At 42.9% G+C, this 19,620-nt stretch overlaps 1 protein-coding gene across 9 annotated transcripts in view; it reads right to left on the reverse strand.

Moving 5' to 3' along the window:
• Window positions 1–19,620, reverse strand: part of PLCE1 (phospholipase C epsilon 1) — a 256,592-nt gene that overhangs the window by 101,857 nt on the left and 135,115 nt on the right. The gene's annotated exons all lie outside the window — the stretch shown is intronic.

The following is a 19,620-nucleotide window of genomic DNA, read 5'->3' on the forward strand; positions in this document are numbered from 1 at the left end:
AAATAAATGTAAAAGATTATGACTGTGTGAGATGCTTTCAATGCTTTGGGTAAGAACTTTTTTTCAGAAAGTCTGTGAAAGTCAAACACAACAGACTTCAAGAACGTAAAGAGTTACTTAAAGAATTGGAAGCATATGGAGGGAAAACTTAAGGCAACTACCTCGAACAGTATTTATCAGCAGCTGATCAACATACAGAAAAAAATAAAATGTGGAAAACCTATAAAATTGAAAAGGCTTGACTTGTCTTAATCATACCTATTACGAAAAGGGAAACAAAGCAGATAAGTTGTTAGTCTGTGGGCTTCAATCCTATCAACCCTATTGCACTCTTTCCTCTGCAAAAGGGGAGGGTGACACAGGTTTTGTTTCTGATATAAGCATTCGGATGTTATAACGAAAAACTTTACTCCGAGGAATGCACTCTACTAGGGAGTATTGAGAGTTCATGAAAGAGGCAGTCTCTGTAAAATATTAGATGAACACAGAAACTCTCTCTAGACTTTAATTCCATAGGCTGAAATTGAGCTATTTAATTTAAAAAATAAAACTACAGGAGCCCTATTCAGACATTATGTTAAACACCCATACAATGAGTGTACAGTGTACACACGTACAGAACTATACACAGGTACATGTTATGTTGAACACATGTACAACCATACACTTCCTATATGGACAATGCATTTGAAGGGCCTGTATCCAGGTTCACGTTTAAAATGACCACAGGTATAGTCATTCTCACAAAAACACAATGAAGCTCTTCCCATGATCAGTGAGAAGAGCTTTGGGGCTAACTGTGATGAAGGAGGGTTAACCAAACCTTTCCCACAGATGATCCTCCATTGGTCTCTGGGTAGTGGATCAGTGTCTAGCCCACCGGAGCCCAAATAATGCACCATGCAAGTGCGCGGTGCATTACTGGGGAGTGGGGACTCCCCTCCCCCCCCCACCGAGTGTGCCCACCACAGCTGCAAGGAGCCATGGCAGACAAATGATCACTTAGCCCGGTTTCTGGGCACCCTCGCACCCAAAACCCATGTTAAGCAGTGGACTACTTAAGAGGGCTCACCGTTAGGAGCCGCACAGCTCCCGGCGGTTCTCACACACAGTGACAATCGGGCTGGACTTCCCTAGCCCGTTTTTCACTGCTCGTGAGAATAGCTTCAAGGTCTGAATAGGGCTAGGCAGGCTTGGCTGTCTGACAGAATTTTGTAAGATCTTTAAAGATTTGTTACTTCATTTAGCTGAAGTCTTTAATCAGGTGCAGGATAAAGGGCACATACCTGCATGGGCATACGTACAGTAGTGACTGGTAGTGCATGTACGCTTCCAGCCTCAATACTGACAGCTGCACTGCATTCCCTCCTCCTGACTCCTGTTTATTTACACACTGTCACCTGCAAAAACCATGTACAGCATTGGAAATAATGTCTCTCTTTTTCTGAGTCTATCAGCTCTAGTTTTCCACAGCATATCAATTTTAAATGTTCTTTCAGCCCTTTTGTCTGGAGGTGAAAGTGGGAGACCCAGACCTGTGGCCTTTGGCCATCAATTAAGCCTCCAATGACGATGACTCTCGCACAGCAATTGTGCTCCCAGATCTGTGAATCTGAGGGATACAATCTCCTATTGGTTGCAAGAGTAGCCTTGGCCTACTTCATCCAGGGCATTTTCCAGATTAGAACCTACAATGGGGTCATGACATATCTGCTAAGTCTGCTTCCGTACTTCCTGTGTTGTGACACCACTGTCAGCAGAGTGCCGTTCACATTTCCGAATCCTCCTTTCGGATTTTATCATTGCAATTTAGTGCTATAACGTATGTCCATTACAAAAAAACCAGCTGTATTTTGCCATTCTAGGATGGTTACAACGCTGTTTTGGCATTGTAAGTGGTGTGGTGTGTGGATGGTTCAATCTGTGTGGTGCGCTGCTGGCTGTGCTGAGCTGAGCTGCTCTCCCAAGCTCATTGCCACTGCACCCACCCTTGCCACTGCCCATGCAGTCACTTCCCCCCCGTCTGCCTCCTTCCCTCACTCCTCCTGATTAAGCCTCCGAGTGTGCTGAAGTCGAGGTGCCTGCCCCAGATCCCTGACAGCGATGTTTGGCCAGAGTACAGGCTCAGAGGGAGGAATGCCGTAGGTCAGAGAGGCTGGCCAGAAGGAACAGGTGTTCCAGCTCTGACCCGGCTGCATCTCCCTGAGAAGGCTCAGCTGCAGTTGGGCGGGACTCTCAGCACACTGCCTATTTAGAGCAGCCTGAAAGCTGGGTCTGTGCTGGAAACAACGTCTGTGGTGACCAGCCATTACCATGAGCAACCCTGACCTGGAAATCTGGACCTGTTTGTTGCGACTGACCATGATTCGTGTTTACCCCTGATACTGATGGCTGTGGAATCTCCAGTACTGACTTCTTGTAACATTTTTATGACTATGCTTTTTCTCTGTTCCTGTCTGTCGGCTCTCTCTTCCCCTCTGAAAAGAGTGGTTTTGCAGCTGCTGGGCAGTCAGTCAACACAGGTCATTACACCCTTCTTCCTCCCAATGGCTCTCTGGGTCCCACCCACCTAGTGTGCTGATTGATTGAGCCCTGGAGTTCACCAGCCTCTCAGTCAGTACAGGGTTCATTTCTGGTTGACTCTTTAGGGGAGGGGTGAATTTGGAACAGTTGCAGGGGCACCTCAATGGCATAGTTTGTGATGATATCATCCATCCCATTCAAGATAGTGGATGCATGAATGTTTGAGGCATAACTGGACTAACTTATGAACTGCCTAACCAATCTGAACCAAATTTTCTATAGCTATAAGGACACACAGGGACACCTCAACTCATCATTTGTGATGATGTTATCCACCCCAATTCAAGAAGGCAGATGCGTGAATGTTTGAAGTGCAACTAGGAACCGATTTGGACCAAATTTGGTACAGTTGTAGGCACACGCAAAGACATAATTTGTGATGTCATCCACCCCGATTCAAGATGATGGATGCGTGAACATTTGAAGCACAAGTGGGCTAACTTGTGAACTGCCTAACTGATTTGGACCAAATTTAGTCCAGTTGTAGGGACAGTGAAAGGAAAGTAGGCAGATTAGTTCTTGCTCTTTCTTTCTAGTTCTTTTTAAAATTTAGAGTCTACATGGGTGCAGAACAGAGTCAGGGAAAGACAGTGCAGAATTTGCTTCAAAAAAGCACCATAGTTTAGATGCTTTTTGAGGAATAAGAACAGGAATATAAGTTCATCTATTGAGAATGATGCATCATCAGACCATCAGTGTTTTCAGTTTGAAGAACAGGAATTGCAGGTACCAGGTGTGTGGAATATCTCAAAATTATTGCTTTTGAGTCACATGGCAGAATATGTTCTGGTGTGCCACCAATTTAAGTTGTCAGCCTACATCTCTATATACTTGAGACTTAGAGGGAGGCTAAAAAAATCCCACTATCCACAAGCCCATAGATTCAACAGGGGAGGACTATTACAAGCCTCTCTTGCTGAATCCAAATGCCAAGATTTTGCCTCTCTCCTAGTCAGGCATCTAAACATTTTATTAAAACATTTTATTAAAAGTAATCTAGTTTGTTTCCAATAGGCAAGTACGTGATAAAACATTATGTTCTAATGTTTATTAGAACATAAAATGTTTATTAGAACATAAAATCTCATATGTCTTAACAATAGCCATAAGAAAACCCAATAATGTATTGTATTGATCACGAGAAAAGTTCTAGTTTGTTATTTACAGAGCTCAGCTAGTTACATTTCGTGAGAGCAACCATGAACTGATCCTTTATAGAAAACATTCACAGAAGTTTTAAAATTAATTTTGAAAAACCGGGAGTAACTGGATTAATGTTTCTCTAAGCAGAAGAAATAGCAGAATACTTTCTATAACTAAGCAAATTTACCGCAGTGAGAGAAATTGTGGAAGTATAGCAACTTCTGCCATTAGTTCTATCATGTGGTTGCTCACCTATGAACTATATTTGATTTTAGAAATTCTAAACTGAAAAACAGGATTTCATTAGAAAATGCCTGAATATTCAATTTCCCTGAGGTTTGTTATTTTATTTAGTTATAAATATCCCACTTTTCCCACTCCAAACCTGGTGGCTTACAAATCACAAACGTAACATAATAATAATCTGAATTCTGAAATCAAACCCCCAAAACCACACACACACACACACACACACACCCCACTAATAACCTAGCACAAAAAAGCAAACCTATACAGCAGACTTTTCAATGGAAAAAAGTCTTCAGGTAGCAATGGAACACTGACAGCTGAACTTTCTGGGGCATGGAAGTTTCACAGTATGGTCACCACAACACAATCACATATCCCCACCAACTGAAGGCAGGAGGACAGAAAAGGACCACAAATGATGATCTTTAGAAACTGGCAGATTTAAGGGGGGGGGGGGATGCTGTTCTCTAGATATCTGATGAGGACCTATAATAAACAATCTATGGGGGATTCTATTTCTAACCTCATTACAGCACTTGTTATTAAGATATTCATAAGGCATTCTGTTTTTCTGAGAGATGTTAAAGATCAGATTACCAGGAATTTTATTGAATTTGAAAATGTATGGAGATTCTGTTCCAATCAATGGCATCCATTAATTTATGTTCTATTCAAAATCCTAGGTTGTATGACACAGCATAGTCACTTGAGATCTATATCGGCATGACAAGTTGCTGTGGAGGCTGAAACCCAATAAATGGAACCAGACACCATTTGGTTGTAATGGTCCTCACTTTCAGCTCACTGTAACAAAGTGTTTGCAAAATATTTGGAAGATGGTACCTTAATCCTGTGAAACAGTCCAACAGACAAAAACTACATTAGGTAGTGCCGATGGCGCTGTGGAGAGAATGGCACTTGACAGCACACATGATGCGGATGCCCTGAATGGGAGATATTTTGGAATAGTGTCCTTGACACAACCGAACTTACTTTATAGCAAAAGATCCTGAGGTCGGCAGATGTTATTTTGCTTCACTTGTTGGGAACGCAATGAACTGCATCCTCATGCCAAGTTGTTAGCTTGTTGGCAGCGAAGCAGTCAATAGCTAATTGTGGAAATCAAATGTAACCCTTTCCATACAAGCTTGCTAACTAAAACCTACGAATTTTATCATGAAAAGCTTTTTTATAAATTGGAACATTCAAGTAAACCTGAAGTGCAGAGCCATTTTCTTATTTTTTAAAAAAATTAAATGAAAAATAAGATAATTTGGGGGATTTGTGGGACATTCCTGGAGACCTGGGGAACAAAATACTATACTTTCCTAACCTTATTTCTGCCCCCTCCCTCTTTGTTTGTTTTTTTAGCATTTTTTAAAGCTCAAGGACCCTAATCCCCCATTCCCCATAGAGTTATGGTCTCTTTATTTGCAGTTTCATTATCCACAGAAACTGATGGGAAAAGAATCCCCACGAATAACAAGTCACCTCCAGGCATCTTCTGGGAGGGGAATGTGATGCTCTAGCCACCTAAAGATAAAGTTGTGCCGTTGAGTTGGTGTCAACTCCTGGTGTCCACAGAGCCCTGAGGTTTTCTTTGGTAGAATACAGGAGGGGTTTACCATTGCCTTCTCCTACACAGTATGAGATTATGCCTTTCAGCATCTTCTGATATCGCTGCTGCCTGATATAGGTGTTTCCCATAGTCTGGGAACACATCAGTGGGGATTCGAACCAGCAACCTCTTGCTCCCTAGACAAGTTACTAATGGCTGAGCCATTAGGTGGCTAAGTGTGAACTAATATAAAACTTCAGCACTAAAAGTTGCCTTATGGACTGCACCAAATCCTCTTCTAAACATTTCAATCAGCTCCTTAACATCCCTGAATAAAACCACATCACATCTTCTTGTTATTTAAAAACACGTTAACAATTATCAAACCAAAATAAAAATTAGGCTGTCAAAATACACTTTATGCTCAACATTTAATTTTCTCTGGTTCTTGTTTAATAATTCTACTGCAAATGTCAAACACTTGTACCTTTCTACAGAATAATCGTGGATTCTGGTTGAAATTTGCATGGAGACTAAAGTATCTTTTGACACTCAGGCCAAAAAAAGACCTGAATTATTCTTGCCATCCAAAGGTTAAAGTCCATAGAAATAAAATCTGTTGCAGCAGACACTTCCCCCACCTCCCAATATTCCCAGTACTCCCAAATGACCTATCAGTCAGTTCTCAGGTACAGGTCGAGTATCGCTTATCTGGACTGCGGACCGGATAAGTTCTGGATTTTGGACTTTTCCGGATTTTGGAATCATCCATAAATAGTAAAGTGAGGCGGAACTCTCGCGAGAGCGCGCAAGAGTTGCAGCGGCAAAAAAGAATGGCAGCAGTGAGGAGACCGCAGCGAGAAGGTGAGTGAGAGGAAGAGGTGGGAGTGCCAGTGGCAGCAACGAGGTGGGCAAGCGGGGGAGACTAGCGGAGGCGGTGGTGGGACAGCCCAGTCTGGTCCAGGCCTGGCCCTGAGGGAGGCGGCGGGATGGCCCCTGGCCCTGAAGAAGGCGGCATGACCGCATTTTTAAAGTAAGCTGAGGCGTTATTATTATTGTGTTCTTTTTAAACGGCGTGGTGTCCAGATTTTAGAGCATTCCAGATTTTGAATGTCTGGATAAGGGGTACTCGACCTGTACATCTATATATTAATAAAGTACTTCCAAAAGGGCTCATAAAAACACTCACACACAAACACCAGCAGCAAGCACTGGGAAGAATGCTATGCTGAGATGAATAGGGACAGTTGCTTCTTCTTGCTAAATGTAAAATATATTATATTAAAATAAAAGACTGGTCTGTCTGTCCAGTTATGGGAATTCGGGGGGGGGGGGGGCGGCAGGCAAAGGGAGGCAGTTCAGGATATGGATCTCGTGTAGATATTGCTCATACTACAGCCCTAGTCCATGTCTTCGTGTTCTTGCTTCATACTAAAAACTGATACAAAGCTGCAGAAGGATGAAGGCAAATTCGCCACGATTCTCTATTATACATGCCCAATGAAAATACTTTCTGTGCAGTAATACTACTTCATTTTGGTATATGAATTTTAAAAGAATTATAATTGCACCCTTCCTATAAGGAAATGGAACAGCTTACTTGCTTGGAAAGAAAGGGATACACTGACAAAGAACCTTCACCATTTTAATCTGATTATACACTGTTCCAAATATACTGTTCCAAACAAGGACTGGAAACAGTTTGATATTTGTACAAACATAATCTTTTCAAAAGCTTTCTCTAAACCCAGCTAGACATTCTAAAAATTCAGAACTAGCAAAAAGAAAAAATGTATTTATACTCCACTGCTAAAACAAAATCATCTGTTTGTTTTGTTGTTAAAAGATTACATTTGTGTTGTAAATTACAATGCTGAAATATGAGATGTTCAGCAAAAAAGATGCAACAATAACTGTTTGATCAGACAAGTAATCACACTTTTATATGGCCATGATAAATTCATTTTAATTATAACGTTGTTGTTGTTGTTAATTCGATTTCTATACCACCCTTCCAAAAATGGCTCAGGGCGGTTTACACAGAGAAATAACAAATAAATAAGATGGAGCCCTGTCCCCAAAGGGCTCACAATCTAAAAAGAAACGTAAGATAGACACCAGCAACAGGCACTGGAGGTACTGTGCTGGGGGTGGATAGGGCCAGTTACTCTCCCCCTGCTAAATAAAGAGAATCACCACGGTAAAAGGTGCCTCTTAGCCCAGTTAGCAGAGAATCAGTTGATCTTTAAGTAAATGATCTTTAACTAAAAAGTCACTAACTTTCACAGGATTCTTACAGGACCCCATATATATAGTCAGGGACTAAGAACAGTCAAGGAAAATAGCTTTATGGGTATAACATTACAATATGTTGTAATAAATGAAACAGACTGCTGTATAGAATCTCATTATAGCAAAGTGAACCTAATAAAACAAACTTTTAATAAAAGTACAAAAATATACTCTTCTACTCTTCATGTATTTACAGCTTTTGCCATTACAAAACTCAGACAAGAATAAAAATAACATATTTTCAGATATCACAGTGTCTTGTGGAGGTCTTATCTGGTTAATTTGTTTTAACTCCCCCCCCCCACACGCCTTGCAGTAGGGCAGCTAACAACCATTCAATTAATACAATAAAACTGGTCCTTTCTTGGGAGGAGGTTCCAGAAGGCGGTGCTGGGGTACTTCTGCTCGACTCCTTGGCCTCTGGCCTATGGGGTCCCATAACGCTCAGTACTGTTCCCCATGCTTTCATGAAGTTTTCATCTTCATGAAACAGCTGGGAGAGCTCATCAGGAGGTTTGGAAAGTGTCATCAATTTGCTCTACATTTCTTTGACATCAGATCTTAGGGAAGTAGTGGATGAACTGAACCAGAGGCTGGAGGCAGTGATGGGGTGGATGCGGGCTGAGGTTAAATCCAGACAAGACGTGGGTGCTGCTGCTCAGTGGAATAGCCAGTTGGGATAGAGTGATTCCACCAGCTCTGGATGGGGTTGTACTCCCCTTGAAAGAGCAAATGTGCAGCTTAGGGGTGTTGCTGGACCAAGCTCTGCTTCTGGATGCTCAGGTGGAGGTGGTGGCCAAGGATGCCTTTGCACAGCTTCAGCTAGTGTGCCAGCTACATCTCTTTCTCGAGAAGGCCAATCTAGCCATGGTTACCCACACCTTACTCACGTCATGGCTGGATTACTGCAATGCACTTCACGTGGTGCTGCCCTTGAAGAATATTCGGAAACTTCAGTTGATGCTGATTGCAGCTGCCTGGGTTCTCTCTAGAACTGATCGTTTGGAGCAAGTTACACCTATTTTGAAAGTGCTTCAATGGCTGCCAATTTGTTTCCAGATCCAATTCAAGGCGCTGATTCTTACCTTTAAAGCCCTTAATGGTTTGGGACCAAAGGATTCTGCCTGCCCAACAAGGTCGTCAGAGTGGCCTTTACTCCATGTGCCAGCATCGAGAGAAGCTAAATTGTTGTGCACATGGGTCAGGGCCTTCTCTGTTGTTGGCTCCAGGCTCTGGAATGGTCTCCCAGTGAATGTCCGCTCTTTGACATCTGTGGATGCCTTTAAAAATCAACAAAAGGCCTTTTTGTTTGTTCAGGCTTCTACCCCTTAGGGGCTGCCAGGGCACTTTCCAGACTAGCTGCTCAACAGCAGCAAAATGCCTCCGTTCAGGCAAGTCACATTCGAAACATAAACAGCAGAGAGAGCAATCCTGCAGAAACTAAAAACCCAAAAAAACAGCAACTTTTTAACGCCAGATATACGACGTCCTAGCTCTATATCACAGTGATTAAATTAGAAACAAGGCATCGGAAATGTGAACGGCACCCTGCAGTCCACGAAGGGACTGCAGTTTCACAATGCAGGAAGTGAAGCACACTTCTGAGAAACAACATGACCCCGCTGCAGGGCCTAATCTGGAAAGCACCCAGGTCTCTTAGCTCTCCTGCTTCTGTTTGTCTTTTTTAATGGTGGTTGCTTTTTGGAATGTTTTATGGTTTTTACTCTTTAACTGATTTTAAGGTTTTAAATGTGATTTTTATGGACTTTTATTGTATTTTAACTTTTGTAAACTGCCTTGGGATGCCTTATGAAAGTCAGAATAAAAATTGGACAATAAATAAAAGCACAGACAATAGAGCAGGTGAAAACATGCTTCCTTTGAAAAATTGTACTACTACAAGCTTTCCTAAAGGTAGAGAAGATTGGTGGGTTTCTTTTGAGAGAGAAGCCCTATGTAGAAAACAAGCCTCACATGTTCACTGAATGCATGTGGAGAGGAATAGGAGCACAGGGGCTAGGTATGCCCTCTTATGCCAACACACCCCTGGGCACCCGCATGTTCAGAGTTTGTCTGCAGAAACAGCTCTGAAGATGCGGAGAGTTCCTTCATGCAATTTGGAATACAGGCAGGGAGGAGGCAGGACAGACCTTGCCGCCATGTCCAAACACTGCAAGAAAATTCCCTGTATTCAGCACTGCTCTCTGCTGAACATGCAGACATTTGGGAAGGGATGTTAGTGGGTGCATCGGGGGGAGTGGGGGCATGGTAAAGAGACCCAGAAGCTGTAGCCTTGCCTCATAAGGAAGGTGTTCCAGGCCCCTCATCATCTTGATTGCCCTCTTCTGCACCTTTATCCAGTTCTACAATATCCTTCTTTAGATACAGTGACCAGAACTGTACGCAATACTCCAAATGTGATCACATTATAGGTTTGTATAAGGGCATTATAATACTAGCATTCTTATTTTCAACCCCCTTCCTAATTATCCCTAGCATGGAACTGGCCTTTTTCACCGCTGCCGTGTGTTGAATCAACACTTTCAACAAACTGTCCACCATGACCCCAAGATCTCTCTCCTGGTCAGTCACCAACAGCTCAAACCCCACCAGCATATATGTGAACTTTGGCTTTTTTGCCTCAATATGCATCACTTTACACTTACTTACACTGAACTGCATTTGCCATTTTGTCACCCACTCCCTGCAGTTTGGGGAGATCCTTTTGGAGCTCCTAACAATCTGCTTCACTATCCAAAAGAGTTTAGTGTCATCTGCAGATTTGGCCACTTTGCTGCTTACCCCAATTTCTAGATCATTTATGAACAAGTTTAAAAGTACTGGTCCCAGTACAGACCCCTGGGAAACCCCACTTCTTACTTCCCACCATTGTGACAACTATCCATTTATTCCTAGCCTCTGTTTCCTGTCCTTCAACCAGTTACCAATCCACACATGAACCTGGCTCCTTATTCCATGACTGCTAAGTTTACTTAAAAGCCTTTGGTGGAGAACTTTTGTCAAAAGCTTTTTGGAAGTCTAAGTATACTATGTCAATCAGATCACCTTTATCCACATGCCTGTTGACACTTTCAAAGAACTCCAAAAGGTTAGTGAGGCAAGACTTGCCCTTGTAGAAGCCATGCTTGTTCTCCTTCAGAAAAGCCCATTCTTCTATGTGTTTAACAATTCTGTCTTTAAGTATGCTTTCCATCAATTTACCCAGCACAGAAGTTAAGCTGACCAGCCTATAATTTCCTGGATTCCCCCTCGATCCCTTTTTGAAAGTTGGAGTTTCATAGTCTACTTTCCAGTTCTCTGGTACGGAGCCTGACTGTAGGGACAAGTTACATATTTTTGCTAGGAGATCAGCAATTTCACAATTGAGTTCTTTCAGAATTCTTGGTTGGATGCCATCTGGCCTTGGAGATTTGTTAATTTTTAGTTTTTCAAGACAAATTAGATCATCCTCTCTCGACACCTCAAATTGGCCCAGTTCTTCAGCCTCCAAGCCTAAGAAGCTCTGTTCTACAGAGGGTATATGCTTAGTGTCCTCTGCCATGAAGACAGACGCAAAGAACTTATTCAGCTTCTCTGCAATCTCCTTATTCTCCTTAACAATCCCTTTCATTCTTGAACGTACATGCTCCAAGAAGCAGTTAGGTTTTAAATATACACAAGTTTGTCAAATGAATTTTTACCCTTACATTCAGAAAGACCTCATCATATAAGGATCCTACCACCTCCCTGGCAGGTTTTCTGCTGCTGTAATATTAAAAGAAGTTTTTGTTATTCCTCTTGACACTTCTAGCTATATACTCCTCAAACTCTCTTTTTGCATTCCTGATTGATTCCTTGCATTTCCTTTGCCAGAGTTTATGTTCCTTCCTGTTCTCTTCATTTGGGCAGGACTTCTATTTTCTGAAGGAAGTCTTCTTCCCTTTTATAGCTTCCTTGAGACTACTTGTTAGCCATGCCGGCGTCCTCCTGGTACCTTTCCTCCTTTTTGGTATACATTCCATCTGAGCTTCTATTATTGTGATTTTAAATTCGTTCCATGCTTTCTGGAGTGATTTGAACCTCCTGACTTTCCCTTTCAGCTTTCTTTTCACCATTCCCCTCATTTTTTTAGAAGTTTCCTCTTCGCTTCAGTGGTGGACTTCCATGGCAATGTTCTACACGCATATAAGCTGTGGATCACACTATGGTCTCTATTCCCCAAGGTCTTTATGGTGTTTAAGGTCAAAACCAACACCACTATTTTTCATTTGGAAGGTAACAGCCTGCCATTTTGGTGTTGCAAAACATTTCTTATCTCTCCATCTCATATTATCCAGCTGAAACTTCAGATGCTCTTTAAGAGCAGTTCTGTATTCAGTATGTGGTAATGGTCAATGCTGGAGATGCTAAAATCATGGATGACAGTTGCTTGATCTCATGCATAGGAGAGCTAGCCATAACTGTGATACAGATTGTCCTTTGCTTCCCATATATGCTCACTGCACTTCTCCTCTCAATGGTAGAAGAGATCCCCAGTTGCAGGTCCCCAGTCCCCATCACAGTGAATAGTCAAATGAGGGAGGAAAGGATACAAGCCAGGATGGATACAACATTTCTTCTTAATCGTAAGGGGCTATTGCACCCAGACCGAAGGAGACATGGACACATGATTCTTTGGTGAAATTGGCCACGTTTATTGAGACATAATTCCTTGTGTGCCAACATGGCTCTCCGCTGGGATTGGCGCTCCACCCACCACAGTGTGGATCTTGGAAGGCCGGCCACAGAGTGGCCGCCTTGGCCTAGAGACAGTGGCATTAGCACCTTGGCTCCGGATGGCTCCATCACTCTAAAGCGGGTGCTGTCCATCCTAGCCAACCTAGGGTCAGGTCCCTGTTACTAACAACACCCCTCCGATGCTGCACAGTCATACGGAAGATCTCGCTTTCACAGAGAAGAATGGCTGAGTGGCATCCCTGATCTGTCAATCCTCAAGGGACCCCCTCCTCCTTCTTGATGCTAAATGCTTACCTAAGGTGCATCACCCGTTTGAAGCTGTTTTTCCCCACTGCACTGTACCTGCCAAATGTGACCGGGAAGTTATGGTGCTAACTGACTACCTAGCATACAGATATAGCCCGAGGCAGGCGGAAAAAGGCACACTGCCAGCCAGTTAGGTGTGGACCCAAAAAATTCCTGCCTGGCCCCAAGCAGTGACCAGCAAAGCCCAGCCTATATCTGTGGGATGGGTTTGGGGGCTGCCTCCGAGAGCCAGACTTTGCGGGCGCTGGCACTCTCCATCGCTTGCCATCCAGTCCAGCCCCGGGAGCACCCGGCGAGCCAATGGCAGGCTCTAACCCAGTGCCACGTGCTCCTTAGTGGAAGGGGGCTGGGGCAAACAAGTGGCGCCACCCAGTCGGGCAGGCGAGCAGCTGGTTTATGGCAAGTGAACCAAAGCTGGCTCTCTCTGTACCACTTTCGGTAAAGCTAAAACTGATCTATTAACAACAGAAGAGCAGTTAAAGAGCAGATAAGGGAGAAAAGTCATTAATTCCAAGCCCATCCATTCATAAGGCTGTTACCAGCTTTGATCGACAGAATCTCATGAGAGCATGTAGCAGTTTCAAATAACTTTGCCAACAATGGGGAAACTCGGGTCTCAAGAAAATGTGCGGGTAAATGAACCTCACAAACACTATCTTTAAATGAACCCCACAATGCATAACATGATTTATACTTTCTATAAACGATATATCTCAGTATATCTCTGTATATCTCATTTTTATTCTGCTAAATGTATTTAAAACAGATTAAATTTTGTAATGATATATAGTTTGAAGCCTCTTGTAAAGTACTGCATAGTTAAATGGTAGGAACTGGAGATAAATGTTTACTATATTCTCCTCAATACATATTTTTTCTCTATGTTTCCCTTAAAATAACTGGTTATTCCTCTTTCACACAAAAAGGAGGGTTATAAAAGACTGTTATAAGAAGTCAACTTTATATTATGCACACACAAAAAGACATGCAATGTTTTCCTTTTAATTTATTGGTTAGGCATGCTTATGCTTCTATCCTTATATTGATTGATTCTGTTATAAAGTTATAAGATTCTATGCCAAGGGACAGCTTGTGAAATGAATGGGCAACAACATTAAGCCAAAAGCTCCTTCATCAGGAAATAACTACTGAATAATATAAATTAGCACTTAACATTTATCAAACATTTGCACACTGTTACATGCAGTGCAGCTCGCGTGCAGTAATTGCCCAGTGGAGATGGGGGAAAGGACAATGGTATGAAATACTTGTCTCTCATTAAGTATCAAGAGTCTGTCATCTAAAAATTCATTCTGGCTCCCACAATATAAATATAGTGAATTATTTTTGCAGGCAATGCCAAAAAGTCAGCAAGCAGTTACTGTTTTTTGCCAACCAAAGCATGACTCTTTCTGCAGGAATTTTCTTTCAGCTATATAAACAAAGATGGTTAGAAAACCATTCTTGCTAACAGAGTATGACAGACCAGTTGAACATGCAGCTAGTATAAATAATGTAAAGAAACAATATATCCTCAATGTTTCCTGAACAAGCACTGTTAATTACACTAAGCAAAAAATGCATTCTATTATGTAGTATACACACAGAATGTCCATAAGTTTTAATAAATGTACAGTCTCTGGGTTGTATCTAAACTTCTGCACAGAGCTAGTCCATGGTCAGAAGCACATACGCAAGGATCCTTTCCACTTGCAGAAGAGCCCCATGTATAAGTGCAAGTCTTCTTCAGCACGTGGATTTTCTGACATAAAGCAGTGCTCCACAGAAGGTAAGGATACAACCCACTGAAATTAAGCTTAGCCATGTGTTGAGTGAAAGCATAAATGTGTAATACTGTAATAGTCATAAAAAGTTAGGTGGAAACTACCTTAAAACAAATCGGTTCAGACTAAGACATCAAAATACAGAAGGTTTACAATCAAATTACTGACCACATTTCTATAAGCTGTGAAAGAGTTAAAGGGCATAATGAATATAAAGAACTGATATTCCGCATACTTTAGGTAACTGCAGCACCATAGACCAAAAGGTATTTCTCTTATTTCAGAATATCGCTTGCAGCTCCAATAAACTCTGGAAACACTATTTACTCATAATATATTCTTCATTTTGGAAAAAGAGAATACCAAAGCTAAAAAGATAAAAAGAAAAGTAAAAGACAAAATAAAGCAAAGCCCTCAAAGAATGGATACTCCAGCTTCATAGTCTTACTGATGCTGAGGTGCATGTTCTCAATTAGAGGCATGCACAGACTGTTTTATGCAGTTTGGTCCAAATTCAGACTGAATTCGGACCAAACCACGGGTCCGCGAACCAGTTTGGTAAACTGATTGGGCCAATGGTTTGGTTCAACCAAACCAGCTTGAACTGGTTTGATGGTTCAAGCTGGGCTTGCAAGGCATTTGTAAAGTAAAGTAAATGAGGTCCTTACTGGCAGTATCGGTAAATGCCTCAGTAACATGAGACATCTTTAAAAGTAAATGATGTCCTTATCATCTGGTGGTAATAAAGCTACCTGGAGCAGCGGCACTCCCCCCAGCAGCCCGTGCAGGGGCGACACAGCTCCAGCACTCACCTGGCCTCTGCACATGCATGCCGATGTATTTACCGGTACCGCTAGTAAGGACCTCACTGACTTTACTTTTAAAGATGCCTTGTGCCACTCTCATTCCTCTTACTGCCCTCAATCATGCCCAGCTCAAACTGAAAGGGGTTCACTTTGAACCGGCCCCCTTTCCCAAAGGGCGGTCCAATTCGCGATTGAGCTACTCGAACCGCCCCAATTCGCAGTGGACCAGTTCGAGATCAAACAAGTTCTGCACACTTCAACTCTTAATCGTATTAACTGACTGACTGGTTATTTTTATACAGGTGGCCCTCATTATCTGCAGTTTCAACAACCGTGATTTCTCGGCCTTGGGCCTTGTGCCACTCTCATTCCTCTTACTACCCTCAATCATGCCCAGCTCGAACTGAAAGGGGTTCACTTTGAACCAGCCCCCTTTCCCGAAGGGCAGTCCAATTCGCGATTGAGCTGCTCGAACCGCCCCGATTCGCTTTGGACAAGTTCGAGATCAAACAAGTTCTGCGCACTTTGACTCTTAATCATATTAACTGACTGACTGGCTATTTTTATACAGGTGGCCCTCATCTGCAGTTTCAACAACCGTAATTTTTCATATCCGCGGATGGGTCTTACAGGACTCAGTTTCTTTATCCATGGTCTAAAAACCAGGCAAAATCTGCCTATACACAATTTTCAGCGGCTGGAAAAACCAGGAAATAACTTCCGATGTCATTTCCAGTCACCATTTTACAGTGCTAAGCCATTTTGTGGCTCTTTTAAAAAACAAACAAGAATTTTCCCATGGTTTTTTGTGGGAAATCAGAGGAATGGGGGGGGGCATTGCAGGCGAGCTGGATAGCAAGGTACAGTACTTTATTTCTTTTATTTCTGCCTCCTCCCCACTTTTTTAGTACTTTTTTGTGTGTAGGACCTAACCCCTGGATTCCCATAGGAGTAAGGTTTCATTATTCACGCTTTCTGTATTTGCACCTACAGGAAAGAACTGAAGCCCCACAAATAACAAGGGCCAGCTGTATAGTCATTACAGTATATCCAGACTACTACTAGAGCAATGGAAAGGTTGTTCTCTTTTGAACAAACTGCAGACAGCGGTACAACAGTGCCTGTGCTCACTGAAATATTGCAACAGCTATACCCATGTGCCTCAGAATTCTGTGGTTAACATTAAAAAAATCTTGGTTAAATGTGATCCATACATGAAGTTCTAGCATACATGAGGTTCTAGACCAGAGGAGAGCTGGTCTTGTGATAGCCAGCATGACTTGTCCCCTTAGCTAAGCAGGGTCTGCCCTGGTTGCATATGAATGGGAGACTTGATGTGTGAGCACTGTAAGGTATTCCCCTCAAGGGATGGAGCCACTCTGGGAAGAGCAGAAGGTCTCAAGCTCCCTCCCTGGCTTTTCCAAGATAGGACTGAGAGAGATTCCTGCCTGCAACCTTGGAGAAGCCGTTGCCAGTCTGTGAAGACAATACTGAGATAGATGGACCACTGGTCTGACGTGGTATATGGCAGCTTCCTATGTTCCTAACCAAGACCCCACAGCTCCTTGAAATATCCCCCACCTTCAGAACCCAATTTCCACTTTGCCACATAATACTCTAGTGCAGTGTTTCTCAAACTTTTTGGAGTCAAGGACCGCTAAATTCTTCGTGCAGAGTTTCAAGGACCGCTACATTCTTCATGCGCAGTTTCCCGGACTAGCAGTTAGTAAAGGGGTTGGTTTCAAGTCTGTCTATCTATCTATCTATCTATCTATCAGACTTCTATACTGCCCCAAACATGCATCTCTGGGCAGTTTAGAATGAAAATAATATAAGCATTAAAATAATTAAATTTGGAATCTTTTGCAAACATGGAATATTAGGGGTTCTTAACCTTGGGTCCCTCAGTTAAACTCCCATAACCCCCAACAACAATGGCATTTGGCCATTATGGCTGGGGATTATGGGAGTAGAAGTCCACCAACGTCTGGGTACCCAAGGTTGAGAACCCCTGAATCTAAAAGCCTGGGTGAACAAATTTGTCTCCAGTATGTCTTCAGTATGTGTGGGGTGGGGGTGGAGGTGCTTCTGATTACTCAGTGGAGAGGGTATGTTGGGCCATTAGAAAAATTCAAAAGCTACATGGGGCCAATGAAAACAACATACAAGCAAGCCCCACTGATGCAAAAGGGAAACAGCGTTCCCTCTCAAGGCGCCTCGACCACAACAGGCAGCTGGGTTTCAATCAACGAACCTTTGGCTGCAAATAATGAGCATGCAAGAACCAGCAGCCCTTCAAGTGGCGCCCACTGCCATACTTTTTCCTCCATGCCCCCGCACCGCATACAGTTTGAAGCTGTAAAGATAGGGAATAAGATAGCTGTAGGAAGATCTCAGCAGCACATGGAGACAAGGCACAAGAAGGGTTCCATGCCTCCGTGATACTCTTCCTCTTCCGTGCCATGTGCAAAATTGAGGAAGTGAGTGCCTTGATTTCAGTGGCGGGGGGGGGGGTTGACTCCCAGTCAGGGACCGGCACTCAAGCCTTCGGGGACCGGCAGCGGTCCAGGGACCGGTGGTTGAGAAACACTGCTCTAGTGGGTCCCCCTTTAAGGATCAGGGATGGAGGGCCAGATATTGGCATTCATACTTCCTTCAAGGCTAATCCTCTCTGTCTGCCTAAGGCTCTCTTCCACATGGTTTTGAGGGTCCAACTGGCTGCATTGGTGGCTGTTCAGCAACTATTTTTCCCAAAGAAGCTGCCACAAGCTATCTTCTCTGCAAAAACTGTGTAGTCCTCAAGGGTATTAATATGATTGTATTTGTTTAAATTTGCTTCTGGGAAAGACCTGTGAAGACTTTGGGGGATTTTAAAAAACTATATGCCAAGTATAGAGGAGGGCTGGTCTTCTGGTAGCAAGCATTACTTGTCCCCTTAGCTAAGCAGGGTCCACCCTGGTAGCATATGAAAGGGAGACCAGAAGAGTGAGCACTGTAAGATATTCCCCTCAGGGGATGGAGCTGCTCTGGGAAGAGCAGAAGGTTTCAGGTTCCCTCCCTGACATCTCCAAGATAGGGCTGATGAGAGAGACTCCTGCCTGCAACCTTGGAGAAGCTGCTGCCAGTCTGTGAAGACAATACTGAGCTAGATAGACCAATGGTCTGACTCACTATATGGCAGCTTCCTATGTTCCTATTTATTCAGATTTTCATGAACATCTCAATCCTATGTATAGGAGTAGTTGTGAGGGGTGTGTGAAAGGGACATGCTGATGAACTGCACTGCTGTACAATGCAAGACAAGTGGAGCACGCTGTGTGACAGCATTAGACTTTGCAGGTGCTTCTTTGTAAAATGCTCCAGAGGGCAACTTCCAAGCTTCTGATGCAGAGATAGTTTGCACATGTACAAGATTCCCTTCAAACAACATAGAGAAGTACTGCCAGCTAAACTTGAGAGTGACACACACATCTGAGTGATGGAAGTTATAGTAGAAGCACTGCAATGTCTTCTATACTTCAAGCACACCCTGTAGAACAGATAGTGCCAGCACATTTCTAAGTGTAATACAAAGCATATCCAGTCCAATTGATACCTCTCCCTCTCATATTTACAAGCTTCCTTTTCCATTAAAATTGCTCAAAGTGATCTCCAAGAAAACGAACCAACAATATATTCCTGACAATCTTACAAACCACTTTTCACACAATTTGCCTTGTTACAGCAGCTCTGACCAACATATCTACGCTGTCTTATCTGACCTATGGTGGTTCCCACTATTGCTGACTTAGCAATAACACCAACGCATGGTACTGCAGCTGAACACCATCCTGGGTCAGCTAAGGACACCCGCACAACATAACAGGTTCCACCACTGTGATGGCACATGACTTCTGTCACATTCAAAGCAAGAAGAAATCCACTTGGAAAATAACTGAGGGGGGGGGGAATTGAACTAAGCTTTACCTCTCTGGAAAAGCACTCAGATAAACAGTTCTGTGTTTTTAAGAATCACTGCTTATTAAAGTGCCTAATTGGTTTTCTCCAGATTATGGATAAATATCTATGAACTGTTAATGAGATCTAGAAATGCCTGTTTCATAACACTACATGCAGCCCACTAAGAAGATCAAGTTTAGTCCACAACAGAACACTCCAGAGA

The sequence above is a fragment of the Hemicordylus capensis genome, chromosome 3, assembly GCF_027244095.1.
Source record: "Hemicordylus capensis ecotype Gifberg chromosome 3, rHemCap1.1.pri, whole genome shotgun sequence".
NCBI lineage: Eukaryota > Metazoa > Chordata > Lepidosauria > Squamata > Cordylidae > Hemicordylus > Hemicordylus capensis.